Source organism: Physeter macrocephalus, chromosome 16 (assembly GCF_002837175.3).
Source record: "Physeter macrocephalus isolate SW-GA chromosome 16, ASM283717v5, whole genome shotgun sequence".
Taxonomy (NCBI): domain Eukaryota; kingdom Metazoa; phylum Chordata; class Mammalia; order Artiodactyla; family Physeteridae; genus Physeter; species Physeter macrocephalus.
Window position 1 is genome coordinate 22,441,518 of NC_041229.1, and position 14,626 is coordinate 22,456,143.

General features: G+C 35.7%; 1 non-coding gene across 1 annotated transcript; it reads left to right on the top strand.

Moving 5' to 3' along the window:
* The first annotated feature begins 2,305 nt into the window (after positions 1-2,305).
* On the top strand, positions 2,306-2,378 carry TRNAF-GAA (transfer RNA phenylalanine (anticodon GAA)). Its single transcript has one exon. It is a non-coding gene; the product is annotated as a tRNA-Phe (tRNA).
* Positions 2,379-14,626: the final 12,248 nt, after the last annotated feature.

Here is a 14,626-nt window from a genome sequence, read left to right on the forward strand (position 1 = left end):
CCTTCCTTTTGTTAAAGTGGTGTATCACATTGATTGATTTGTAAATATTTAACCATTTTTTGCCTCCCTGGAATAAATTAAACTTGATCATGGTGTATGACAATTTTTATTTATTTTTGGTTTCAGTTTGCTAATATTTTGTTTAGAATTTTTGCATCTGTATTCATCAAAGTTATTGACTTGTAATTTTCTCTTTTTTGTGTAGTGTTTTCGTCTGGATTTGGTATCAAGGTAATGGTGGCCTTGTAGAATGAATTTGGGAGTGTTCTGTTCTCTTCAGTTTTTTGGAATAGTTTGAGAAGGATAGGTATTATCTCTCCTTTATATGTGTGTTAGAATTTCCCTGTGAAGTAGTCCAGTCTTGGACTTTTGTTTGCTGGGAGCTTCTTTAATTAAAAATTCAGTTTCACTACTAGTGATCAGTCTGTTCAGATTGTCTGTTTCTTCCTGAATCAGTCTTGGGAGGTTGAATATTTCTAGAAATTTGTCCATTTCTTCTAGGTTTTCCCATTTGTTGGCATATAACTGAAGTATTCTCTTATGATTTTTTTTATCTGTGTTTTTATTTTTCCCCTTTCATTTTTATTTTGTTAATTTGGTCCTCTCTTTTTTCTTCTTGGTAAGCCTGGTTAGAGGTTTGTCAATCCTGTGTATCTTTTCAAACAAACCAGCTGTTTCTTTGATATTTTCTATTTTTTTAAATCTCTATTTTATTCATTTCCTCTCTGTTTTTTCCTTTTTTTAAAATTATTTCCTTCCTTCTCCTGACTAAGCTTTGTTTGTTCTTATTTTTCTAATTTCTGTAGATGATACGTTAGATTGTTTATTTGAGATTTTTTTTTCTTCTTGAGGAAGGCCTATATCATCATAAACAAACCTCTGAGAACTTCTTTTGCTGCATCCCATCAATTTTGGAAAGTTGTGTTTCCATTTTCATTTCTCTCGAGGTATTTCCTGGTTTCCTCTTTGAATTCTTCATTGACCCATTGGCTCTTTAGTAACAAGTTATTTAGTCTTCTCATGTTTGCACTTTTCCCATTTCTCTTTCTATAATTGATTTCTAGTTTCATACCATTGTGTTTGGAAAAATGCTTGATATAATTTCTATCCTCTTAAATTTATTGAGGCTTGTTTTGTGGCCTCACATGCACTCTATCCTGGAAAATATTCCATGTGCACTTTAAAAGAATGTGTATTTTGCTGTTTTTTGGGTGGAAAGTTCTGTAGATATCTATTAAATCCAACTGCTTTATTGTGTCATTTAAGAACACTGTTGCTTTACTGATTTTCTGTCTGGATGATCTATCCATTGATGTAAGTGCAGTGTTGAAGTCTCCTACTGTTATTATATTATTGTCAATTTCTCCCTTTATGTCTGTTAATATTTACTTTATAGGTTTAGGTGCTCCTGTATTGGGTGCATATATGTTTATAATTGTAACATCCTCATCTTGTATTGATCCCTTTGTCATTCTATTATACCCTTTTTTGTCTTTTGCTATAGACTTTAAAAGTCTGTTTTGTCTGATATGAGTATTGCTACCTTCACTTTCTTGTCACTTCCATTTGCATGAAGTATGTTTCTCCATCCCCTCACTTTCAGTTTGTATGTCTTGGCCTTGAAGGGAGTCTCTTGTAACCAGCATATTAAAGGGTCTTTTTATTTTATTCAATCAGCCACCTTATGTCTTTTGATTGGAGATTTTAGTCCATTGACATGTAATGTAATTATTGATAAGTATTTACTTATAGCCATTTCATTACTTATTTTCCAGTTGTTTTTGTTATTCTTCTCTCTTCTTTTCTTCTTCTTTTTGTTTCTTCCTTTGTTCACACCAAATATTTTAATGTAGTAGTTCTATGCATTTCATTTCATTTCCATTAATTCCCAAGCCAATTCATGTTTTATCCCCTCAATTAATTCAAATGTTATTTTTTCAAATGCCACCTCCTCAGAGCTGTCTTCCATGATGATTCTGTTAGAAATATCCTTCCTCAATCTTCTCATTCCTCTACTCTCTTTTATTGTTTATCAAGCACATATTTCTTTTTTTTTTTTTTTGGACATGAAAAAAGTCCATGATTTATTTTTAAATGGAAAAAAATAGATTACAGAGCAGTTAAACACAGAACTGAGAAAAGTGAAATTATTTATTACGTCTAGCTTGTAAACTGGGATCTTACCTCATCATCTCTGAATATTTGTTAAATGCCTACCTCCATCTAACTCTGAGTATTGATTTTTTTATTATTATAAAACAAGTATTATTCCATTAGAGTTATTCAGGAGAAGTCACCTGAACAAGCTGAAATAACTCAGTTAGGAGAGCGTTAGACTGAAGATCTAAAGTTCCCTGGTTCAATCCCGGGTTTCAGCAGTAGTTTTGTGTTTTTGCATTAAATGTAGTTTCCTGGCAGTCTTAACCAAAATATAAGCTTTAAGAGGAATATTTGGTTATTATGTTTTGAGTGGGTCAATGACTTTTCAGGGAGGGGTGGTGTCAGGTGCCCTGGTGGGCCTTTTTACTAAACCCCCAATACCTTAGTATTTCTTGACTGTAATAATAATAGCTAACTTATCTTGAGTACTTGCTATATGTCAAGCTTTCCTTTAAGCTTTTTCTGTGTGTTAACTTATTTAAATGACCACTAAAATTCTTGATAACTACTTGTTAAATAAATGAACAGTTTGGTGTCAGAGGCCTGGCATGTGGTTGGTACAAAATGACCTTTCAAGCACATATTTCTTAAATATACATTGTAGATATATATGTATATATGTCTATATATCTTCTCTCCCCCACACACTCTTAGCTAGTATCCAAATGGGTAGAGAATTTGTATGCTTTATCTACCACTATATGAATGATTTGCACAGAGTTTCACTCTCCCTAGATCTTTCCTTTCTCTTTTTCTTCTGCCTAACTCCTCATTCTTAATAAGTCAGTTAATTTATTATTCACGTCTTTTGGGAAATCTTCTCTAGGTATGTTTTCTATGGGTACATGAAACACCATTCCCAATCCTTATCATGGCACTCACTACATTGTACAGAAGTTTTCTGTTTCTCCAGCTGAGCAACACACAGACAGGTTTTCTGGTGCTTGACTATACTTGTCTCTGAACCATTTCCCCAGGAAGAGGCCATGAGAAGAGCTCCATTTCTCTGCAGATAGGAGGAGACAATGTCTTCTCCTTCCCACGGGACAGGGAGAGCTGCCTTCTCCTTTTGTTGCTGAGGAGCTCCTTTACAGGGACTCTGTCAGGACTCAGCCATCCAATCCCCAGAAAAGCTAAGCTTTGTCTACCATCTTGCAGTGACTGTCATGTGAGAGCCTGTGAAGTTGTAGGAAGCAATAAATGCCACTGAGCTGTGAAGGGATGGAAGAGCTGCCTGAATAACAACGCTGTAGCTACCATAATGACTTAGATTAGAGCAGAAGGAAATTCCAGTCGTTTTTCAGTCTGTCAGTTTTTCTATTATCCTCAAGACTGAGCATGAAACATTCATTATACCACAGCCTTATTTATTCAACTGATGAAAATATATTCATATTAATAACATGAAATCTAAGGCACTGGAGATAATAAAACGATTGAAAACATGACGTGTTTCGGAATATTTTTATGTGGTAGTTCCATGCATTTCATTTCCATTCATAACTAAGCCAGCAAGTAGATGATTTGGGCATCACCTCATCAAGCCATATAACCATCTTTATTTAGTATTTACATGATTATCCAGAAGAAATAGTTTGATCGGTTGTTAACAACAGAGTTTAATTTGAGGCAAAATGAAGAAAATCTGTTTGAAATGACTAACTCACTGGTTAAAAATATGGAGCTTGGGTTTTAAATGTCTTAAATATGGTCATTGAAAATAATGTTCTTTGGGGGTAATTTTAATATAGTGTCCTCTTAGGAAGTTTCAAAAACAGAGTATTCCTTTTTTTGGGGGGGAGAGAATCTAACTTAAGTTCTTGTCTTTTGTTATTCAGATTATTATGATAAGGCATAGGAAAAGAGAACTTTTTATCATGGATTTGTCTTTTTGGCTACACTTTTACCTTGAGAAATTTTTTTTGATCATTTTCTCAGTTCATATTACTCAATAAGTGGCTACTGTCAGCTTCTGGCAAGAATGAGCTCACCAACATGTATGATGTCAAAATATATCATTTTCTAATGCACTGAGCAAAATAATTATAAAAATTATGAGTTAAAAAATATCTAAATTCCACTGAACTCCAATCAATTTTGCCATATTGTTTTCTGGATTTTATTTCTATGTGTACATATTCTATGTCTTCATATTTAGAATGTAATATGTGTTTAGAATACATATTTAGAATGGCATTCATAAAATGTATTTTGTTTTATTCTTTTATCATTTTATCACATTTTCTTGTTTTTATATTAATTTTATGACAGTATAATATTTCATACAACTCTATAGTTGTCCCTTCCATTTTCATCTTGTAAATAATATTGAAATGGAAATATTTATGCCTCTGTGTTTTTCACATAATTTATTCTTTTATTAAGATATTCCTATGAGTAATTTTACTGGGTCAAATTGTATGACATTTTTTTAACCTCATAAAATACATTTCCAAATTACTTTTCAAGAGGGTTGAACAAATTAAATTGCCCCTATTGGTGTATATAGTTAAAAATATGTTGGTCAGGATTATGGATTTTTACTTAAAATATTTGTTAATGTACCATGTGAAAAACAATACCCTGTTTCTCTTGGTATTTTTGGTGGTTTCAGAGACTATTAAATGTTGGTTTAGCAATTGTCTTTCCTCTTGTGTGAACTGTCTTTTCATATCCTTTGTTTACTCATTGAGTGTAGGTACTTTTTGTGTCAAATTTTATGAGCATTCATGTTTGCTGCAAATATTTTCTTTGTCTTTTGTTTTCTTTCATATTTTAGTTATGTTATTCTTTATTGTACCAGGGATTAAATATTTATGCAATTGAATCTGTAGATTATTTATTGTTTACAATTGTCATTTCTCTAAAGATGGACATAATATTTTTAATCCTATAGTCTGTTGATTTTCTTTGATTAAAATTTTATAGTTGTCTCATCATGTAGAATTTATTGTGGTAAAGGGGTGAGATGATTTCTTCATATTAAGTACTTTTATTCTTACATCAATTATTACATGACAAAAGATCATTTAAAATGCCCTGTTGGCAGTATTATATTTTTGAAGTTTGTTTGATAATATGCACTGTTGAGTCAGGTAGTGTTCTAGGCACAAGGGAATGAAAAATGAAAATGGTCTCATTTTGGTCATTAAGGAGCTCAGAGTTTAGGTGAGGAAGGAGGTCAGGGAACAGTTTCTACATAACAATTTTCTGGTATTTCACACTGACCACTGAGTCACTATGATGGGAAACTGAACTCTGTTCTCCTCTGGTTTCTATTTCCTTTTCTTTTTGTCACTGTCATTTGCTCTTGCCTGTTCTTTTTGTTCTCCTGCTCTTGCATGCTCTTTGGCTTGCTTTCTCTTTCTCACTCTTTCCCTTTTCCCCTCCTTCCTGCTTTTTTTCTTTCCCTCCCTCTTTATTCTTCTTCCTTCCATCTCTGTCAGCACTGCTTTCTTCCTCCAACCTCCCTCCCTCTACCTCTCCTTCACCCATGCCTCCTCCAGAAAAAATCAATTTTTTCTCTCTCTAGAGAGACATGCATTTCTAAATCAATGGTAAGGCATTAGTCAAAGCATGGTCTTAGGAGCTAAGTCAACCTGAATTCAAATCTTGACCTTGTCTCTACCAGTTGTATCAATCTAAGCAATTGCAGGAAGTCCTTACTTTGTTCAGTTCTGATATGCATAAATTTAAAGTCCCACAGTTTAGTTTAATAATGCTAGTCCTTCAACAACATGGTTCAAATTTAAGTTACTTCAGTATATTGACTGTGAGTAATTGCATAACTTATAAAATTCACTACTAGCTTCTCAGACTACAAATAAAGTAGTTGTGTTGACTTCTTGTGTTCTAGTGATAAACCAACATGAGTTTTTACAAAAATGAATAAGCAAAAGAGGAAACTGACCAAGAAAGATGAAAGTGCAGCAAAGAAATAAAATGATATTTCTGGAAATGAAATCTTGAACTGAGCATAAATGGGTTTATTAAAGAAACAGCTGACCTTGAGAATACTGACACTGCCACTATTCAAGAGACTCCAGACATACAACCAAGGAACTTAGTGAAGATGAGCTTACGGACAAAAATGAAGAAATTGGTGGTGATGAAAAGGGTAAAGATATCCCAGCGGACATGTTGTCAGCAATAAACTTTACATTAAAGGAGTTCTTGGAGATATTTCACAACATAAAATGATGAAAAGGTGAAATGTTAGAAGGTCATCCAAACAGAAACAGAGTATGACAATTTACAAGGAATAGAAAGGATGCTCACTCTGTATCATAAATTATATAACTAGAGGGTTCTGTTCAAACTGTTCAAACTACTCTTGATACATTTTTTGAAGAAACTAAACCCTTTAATTCTCTTAAATTACAGTGTGCTAAACAAATATTGTTTTACTATTTTTCATTTTGCTATACATTTAACTGCTATACATATAACAGACAGTTATAGAGTTCTTAATGTTTTGAAAAACATTTTTAAAGGTCACAAAATAAGAGTAATATGTTCCATTGATTATTAAGATTGTTTTGCAAGATTTCTTGTATGGTCATTTTTATGACACCAAACTAGTGTGCAAAGTGGCAACTGCCTAGTCTTAACTTCTCTAAACTTTAGTTTCTCTGTCTGTGAAATGAAAGAGGATAACTCATAGGCATATTGTGAGAGTTAAATGAGATAATGCATATAAAGTGCTTGGAGCAGCTGGAATTTGGTTAAGTTTCAATAAAATGTAGCTATTATTAATGTTAATATCATTACTATCAACCAACAAGTAAAGCAATATGGCACAATTCTACCAAGTTGAGTTTAATGAAACTTTTATTGTTTAAGCCAAATAGCTCATGCAAAATATCAGAATTAAATAAGAAAACATAACAATGAATTAGTAAAAAAGTAAATATTTTTCTAGCCATCAGGAACCTGTCTCCCCTCCAAGATACTCACTCTATAACAAATCACATTGTCAGGCTTGAAAATAAAATAAAGTGCTTTAACTCACCTTCTTGGACTTGCCTAGACTAATTTCAGGAAGTTCAATTCTTCTTTGTTCAAGCTCTAGTATTTCATTTCTGTTTTCTTTTTCTACTAAGAAACACCAGTATGGAGGAGCCCGGAATTCATTATTAGAAGAGTGGGGAGTTGTGGTGGGTGGAAATTTAATCAAATTGCACTCTACGGTATTTCTATAGAAGCTCATAGCTATTCTCTGGTTGAATTGTGCCCACCAATTTATAAAAACAGATATTAATGAACACAGGGAGAGAGAATTTCATTAAAATCCATGTCAATTTAGCCATTGTTTTCAGACTTTTTCCTTCTTACATTTTTCATACCAAAGTAAGTATGGTTGATTTAACTTTTTAATGCTTTCTCTACTTTAGTTTGAAGTCATTACTTAGAAATAAAAAAAAACAATGTAGTTTTCACAAAGCAGGGGAAAACATAGAGTATATATAAAGACTCCATTTGAGATTGAAACTCAGTGGTTCCCCATTGCCAATGACCAAGTAAGTCCACATGTGTGAGCACAGCACTAAGGCCTCTCTTTTTTGGGTACCGTCTTGCTCATCCACCCTCATCTAATACTCCACCCTACATTTCAGCTACCTCATTTCCTTCCTGTCCTCCAAACAATGTTCATTCCCCACTCAGTGTCCTTACTGTGGCCTTCTTGTCTTAAATGACCTTCCCTCTCTTCTTTGTCCAAGTGATGCCCACTCTTCAAAGTCCAGATCAAGCCACATCTCCCAATGAGGTCTTCCTCACTGTTCCATTTCCCACCAACCTGTGCTTTCTCTGACCTTCTCTTAACACTTATGGTTCACACCAGTGTTCTTTGACATTGAGTCTTTCAAGCACTTGTTATATTGCTCAATCATAGTTTGAGTTTCTGGGGGTCTCACAGCCTACTGTATATTTCCATTTAGTTTACAACTAGTTATACACAGAGTTTGCTAGTGTGACTCCATGAAGGCAGAGGCATTGTCTTCTCTGTACTCTCTATAGTGCCTAGCATATAGTAGGAGCTCAATAAATAATTGTTAAATAAACGAAGAAACAGATATAATTTAGCATTTTAAAAATGTTGTTCAACATGATTTTTCTCCTCCATGTGGGGAAATATGTCTGCTTTAAGCATTCTAAAAAAAATCCATCATTCGTCTCTTTCAGTCTTTTTTGGGAGATAAACTTCTCAGAGGGATGTGTCAACAAGCTGGGTAACTATTACATAGTGTGTCACCAGCCCCTTTGTGTGGGTTCACGGGGGACTGGTATTCTCCTTAGACAGGTTTATAGACTCTTGAACCACAATAGAGCTAATTTTTATTTTAAATTACTATAAGATATTGCACAGTCAATTGAAATGTGAAAATGTAATCAAACTTTTTTTGTTCTACACAACAAAGATAGCTAGCTGAATATATATATTTTTTTTTCTTTCGGAATTGATTGACTATTTTCATATAATTTAGATGTAGCCTAAACACTCTCCAATCAGCTAATTCTAGATGACATTACCATTCTAAAATTACAGCTGCAGAACAAACAGTATCAGTAAGCTGTACTGTCTTTTTAAGTTAAATGTATTTTTCTGTAAGTGCATATGTGTTGACTATATATATATATACATACACATATACGCACATAGGCATATACACTTTATATGTATCTATTTGCCCCTTAATACAATCTGCTACACAATTTCTCTTGAAAATAGTATGTACGTTGATATGATACAAATAAAAATGAACCACAGCGAAAGAAAATGTAAACTTCTTAGATGTTTTATATTCAGGTAAGAGTGACAGATAGGCTGAGATTTAAAAGTTCAAAAATGGATTTCTGAGGGACTCATGGGTGGTCATTTGAATGTTCAGAGGAGAACAGGTAGGGAGTGTCCAGAGTGGAAGGCTCAGTCATGTCCAATTTTTCAATCTTTCTCACTTTAATAGTTTTATATTGACATCAATAAAAAGAGGAGAGAGGATCTTCAAAGTTTTCCTGAGTTAAATATGTCTGCATTAGTGGGGCTGCATTTGATGGACCAATAAAGTGAAACTATAATCAGATACCTATCTTGTCATAAATTCCGTCTTGTCCTAAAGGATTTTCAACTTGCCAATCAGCCAAAACCAATTTAAATGATGGCTGCCTGCAGTTTCACACAGGTCGACCAGGCAGAATCAACCAGCTGTGGCCCAGCCCCAGCCGGGTGATTACACCATATGCCTTTCAGGATCTTTGTTAAGGGTGCTGCCTCACTGGCTTGATTACCCACCCCATGAAGGCCACTGTGCTCAGCTTGTGGGGTAATGAGAAGAAGAAAAAGTTATCTTTTTTCTGTGCTCATTCACAACAGAATGGAGCAGACAGATTGCATTGAAATAGAAAGTTCATCTTGATCAGACAAAAAAAAAAAAAAAAAAAGAAAAGAAAATGACCCTGTCTTTGATTTTATGTGTTAGGAGTGTGTGCACATGAGTGTATACATTTCAAAAAGACACTCTTACTATTCTAAGACACTTGTAGGACAGCCTTACACAAATATAGTTTATTTTTCCCTTTGCTTGGAGCTATTGAAACCAGGCATGTCTGATTTATGAGGCCATTCCAGGTCCACAGAACACAAAGTCACAAGGTTTAACATAGTTAGATGGTCTTTCCACCACATTTTATGAGACAGTGCTAAGCTGCTTCTCAGGCCAGACTATCAATCACCCACACTATGACCACGCTCAGGTAGGACCAAACTGGAATTCTGAAACATTCCCAGGAATTTTTGAGCTGTCACTTAGCATGAGGCCCTACTTTGCCAAAGAAATTTATCAAAGCTTAAACTCATTCATATTCACTCTAGTTTTCTGGCGAGGCGGCAGCAGCAGGGAACTCCTTATAGTGCTCTTTTCAAAAACTGATTATAATTCAAGGATGGCAGTGAAGATTCTTATGCATCATAAGAAATAACAGCAATAACCTTTCTAATTACAAGGAAGACTAATGCATTAACTGAGAAAATCACTGGAAAGAAGGATTGAGCTCTTCCTTGAGGCTGTAGCTGCTCAGTAAGAGAGTAGACCTTGTGCAGAATATAAGACTCTGTGCAGAGTGAGAGAACTCTTAGGGGGCTTGAATTGGAGGGAAAGAGTGCCCAGCCAAATGAAATTCTGGGTCCAGTGGAGCAGTCTTGGGATGGAAGTTTGCACCTAGAATTTGAAGCTTGGCAATGTGCCACAACAAAATGAGGCCAGATGCCAATTCTAAGGTGGAAAACCAGGCAGAGACTATCCATAGTTATCAAATGGTCTTCCAAGGCCTTCATAGTTGTGTGGCCAAATTTTAATTAATGTGTAAAATTTACTTTTGCTGCATCCAAGGATATGTACAGTTTGGATATGTACAAAATGCCTGTACATTAGAACATTGAGTTAGGATGGTTGTGTAGCAAGCATAGAGAGGGTATGAAATTGTCTTCCATATGCCAGTGAATAGACAATCTTCATTTGTTGCTGGCTTAGTCTCTCCTTTTGCTCATTCTTTAAAATATATTATTCACTTAGGAATGCTTACCCCCTTCTTGTTCCTACACACTGTCCTTGGGCTAGTATGGCATTGCCTGTGGCTTCATTTAGCACATAGGCACTGATGACTTCTCACAGGTCTTGAGTCATGATCCTGTCACTTATTACCTCAGTGATTAAGGAAAAGCTACTTTCTGTATAAAGTGGGAATTATGAAATCTGTCTTACAGAGTTGATGTGAGAATAAAGTAGTATAAGTAAAGTACCTGCATGCAGTCAAGTGTAAATAAATATGAGTATTACTATAGGTGAATATGCCTCTAGCCCAGTTCCTCAGCCTCAGATTTACATATCCAACTGTCTGCTGGACATCTCCATGGGATAATTTATACATACATCACTGGTCATTCCCACAGTTAACATTCTCTCCCTAAACTTTCTCCTCATGTCTTCTCTGTCATCAGTTAATGACTCTCTCATGAACTTGCCAGTCATCTGAGGATCATTTTTTATTTCCTTCTCTTTCATTCACCACACCTAACCAATCATTAACTTTGACCAGCTTAACTTTGAATCTGATCTGAACCCTCTTTTCCATCCTTTTTTATGACCACATGGACTCAGGATCTTTGCAACTGTCAGATTACTCCAAAGTCTTGCAAACTGGTCTGCTTATTTTAAGCCTTGCTCCCCTCAGATGCATTCTTGACTCTGCTGCCAGATTAATATAAGTGAAAGACAAACCTGACCATGCATTTTCTTGCTTAAAGCCTTAAAGGATCTACATCTCCTATAAGATAAAGTACAACAGAACATAGAGTATGTACTCTCCAAGGTCCTCTTCCTACCTCTCCAGGTTTGTCTTCGTTCATTCCCTGCCATACACAAAACCCACATCCTTCCTCCTTCCGATCTCTTACAATGAAGGTGTTTCTTTCCATGTTCAGGGCTCATCCCTTACTCTTATTCCTCTGAATCTCTGCCCATCAAGTGTTTCCCTTCTGTCCTGTATCTGTAATTTCTCTCTCTTCTCACTTACTCTCCTCAGAACATTTAAATGTTCTCATGTATCTATCCTTCACTTATAGTCCTGTGCTTTCTCCTCTTCAAAATCCTATTTTCTGAGAAAGATGTCTACATGTATGGTTTCCTCCAAATCACTTTCCAACCATCCCTCCTCCCAATTCAACCTGGCTTCCTCCCTTACTAGCTAGGTGAGCCCACTCTCTCCTGATGTTGCATTCAGTGAAGGCCTCCCAGTCCTTGACTTCTTGGCACAATTCAATGCCATTGGCTGGTCCCTTCTTTGAAAACCCTCTATTCACTGGGTCTCCATTGTATCCTGCATTCCTGACTTTGCATCCATTTCTTTGGCTTCCTCTTTTGTTTCCTTACAAGATTTCTCTTCCTTTACATTTGGTGTTTCTCAGGGTTCTATCCTTATAGTCTCTCTCTGGGGGATCTCATTTTCTCCCATCACCTCAACTGCCATTTATGTCCTGATGGCTCCTGATCTCTGTCTACAACCTAGAGCTCTCTTCTAACTTTAACCATGTAACCAGTTGCTATCTGGACATTTCCACTTTGAGATTTAATGGGTACCTTTAACTCAATATGTCACAAACTGAACTCATTTATGTTCTGTTTTCCCATCTTGAATGCAAGCTTAATGACAGAGAGGTCTTTGAAACACTCACTGCTGTTTTATTTTCATTAGAAGAGTGCCAGGAATTGAGTGGGCACTTGTTAACTCTTTGTTGAATGAATAAACAACAACTTTATCTCTGTGAATGACATCATATAGTTGCCGAGGCAGGAAGTTCAGTTTCAATTTTGACTCCTTCATCTCCCTTACTTTCAAAACACATCAAATCAGTTATCAGTTCACTGATTTTACTTTCTAATGAATTTGTAAAAAATGTTAAGCTTGCTCTACTTGTTTGTTACATGATTTGTCAAATTCAACCCGCAGTAGAGCAGGAGCCCAATTCTGATGTAGGCCTTTCTTGCCATTTGCAGCCTGTCTCTAGCTCCAGTTGGTTCCTAAAGAAAAATCCAGAAGATCATATGGTGCCTGATTCCAGTAGCTTCTGACCTGTGAAATTTCATTTCATGTTTAAAATTCATTGTAGGAAGTAGTGACCATGCTGTTTCTCAGAAAGTAATTTTTATATTTAAAAATTATCAGTATATGGGGCTTCCCTGGTGGCGCGGTGGTTGCGCGTCCGCCTGCCGATGCAGGGGAACCGGGTTCGCGCCCCGGTCCGGGGGGATCCCACATGCCGCGGAGCGGCTGGGCCCGTGTTTGTTACATGATTTGTCAAATTCAACCCGCAGTAGAGCAGGAGCCCAATTCTGATGTAGGCCTTTCTTGCCATTTGCAGCCTGTCTCTAGCTCCAGTTGGTTCCTAAAGAAAAATCCAGAAGATCATATGGTGCCTGATTCCAGTAGCTTCTGACCTGTGAAATTTCATTTCATGTTTAAAATTCATTGTAGGAAGTAGTGACCATGCTGTTTCTCAGAAAGTAATTTTTATATTTAAAAATTATCAGTATCAAGAGGATTTTCCTTTAAATCTAATCTGAGGTGTTCTTAATGTACTTTACACTCATGTTCTTTGTCTGTAATGGAGAGAGAGGATGGTCCAAATTAACTTTTTTTATTGTAATACAAAACCAGAATTTCTCTTAGAATCCTTGGAAGCCATGATCAGAGGGGACCAAAGAAAGCCTGGGTTTATAATAACAATGGTTAACATGTATTAAATACTTACCATGAACCAGGAACTGAGCTAATTCTTCATATAACTCCTGTAATTCTTGGAACAATGATATAAGTACAATTATTTCCATCTCCGAAAGCTAGGACACAGAATATTTATGTAACCTAGCAATGTGCATACCACTGGGAAATGGCACCCTGGGGTCTGAATCAGTTTAGAGCAGTCTGGAGCAGTCTGGTTCTGGAGTCTCTGCCTTGGGCACAGCTATAAAGCTTTTATAAATGACAAATTTATTCCAAACAATGTTGTTACTTCATTTCATATCCATGACTTTTTCTTTTAAAAACAGAGCTAGAAAATATGTCCACGAAAAGTAAGAGACTGACTTTGGAAGGGAAAAAAATGGTCATTAATCTAAAGCATTCTTTTCATTACCCACAAAAGAAGCCGTATTCACTATTAAGACATCATGAGTACCTTGGTGCCAGGGGCTACCTAAGGGTTAGAGATGAAACCAATAGGAGATCAGTTCCCTGTATTAAGAAACCTGTGCCTACCATGTGCTTAATGAGCTTATATCCTAGGAAAACAGTTGAATGAAGTTTTTGCCACATAGTATGATTGTTTAAGAGTCTGAAAGAAAGTTGGAAGAAATATCAAGCAGCCAAAATATTACTTATAAACTTCAGTATTCTCCTTTTTGAAATCCCAGGGCTGTGACAGGGGGGTGAGAAATGCCCACAGCCCAAGTGGGCCCTGACCCCCTTACCTTAAACTATGTAATTAATATGACTCCAAATACTAAACACTGTGTTAAATACTTATAAAAGCCAACCAAAGCCAGTGTAATTATCTAAAATGAAATCATACCATAGCACTCATTCAAAATGTTTCTATGGCACTAACGACCTGAAAGACCAAGTTCAATGTCTCTGATATATTACTGGTATATAAGACCATGTGTAATTCAAGCCCAACCAACATCTCTAGCCCCATCACCTCCTGCTTTCCACCATTCCTGTCAAAATCCCATACCTTATACCCTTAAACACTTGCTATTTTGTGACAGAAAACCATGCTTTTAGATTTCTGTTCTTTTGAACAAAACTGTTTCTTTTATCTAAAGCTATCCTGTTCAGTAAGGTAGCCGCTAATGATTTAAATTTAATTATAAACTAATTAAGATTGAAAAAATGAAATATGCAGTTCCTT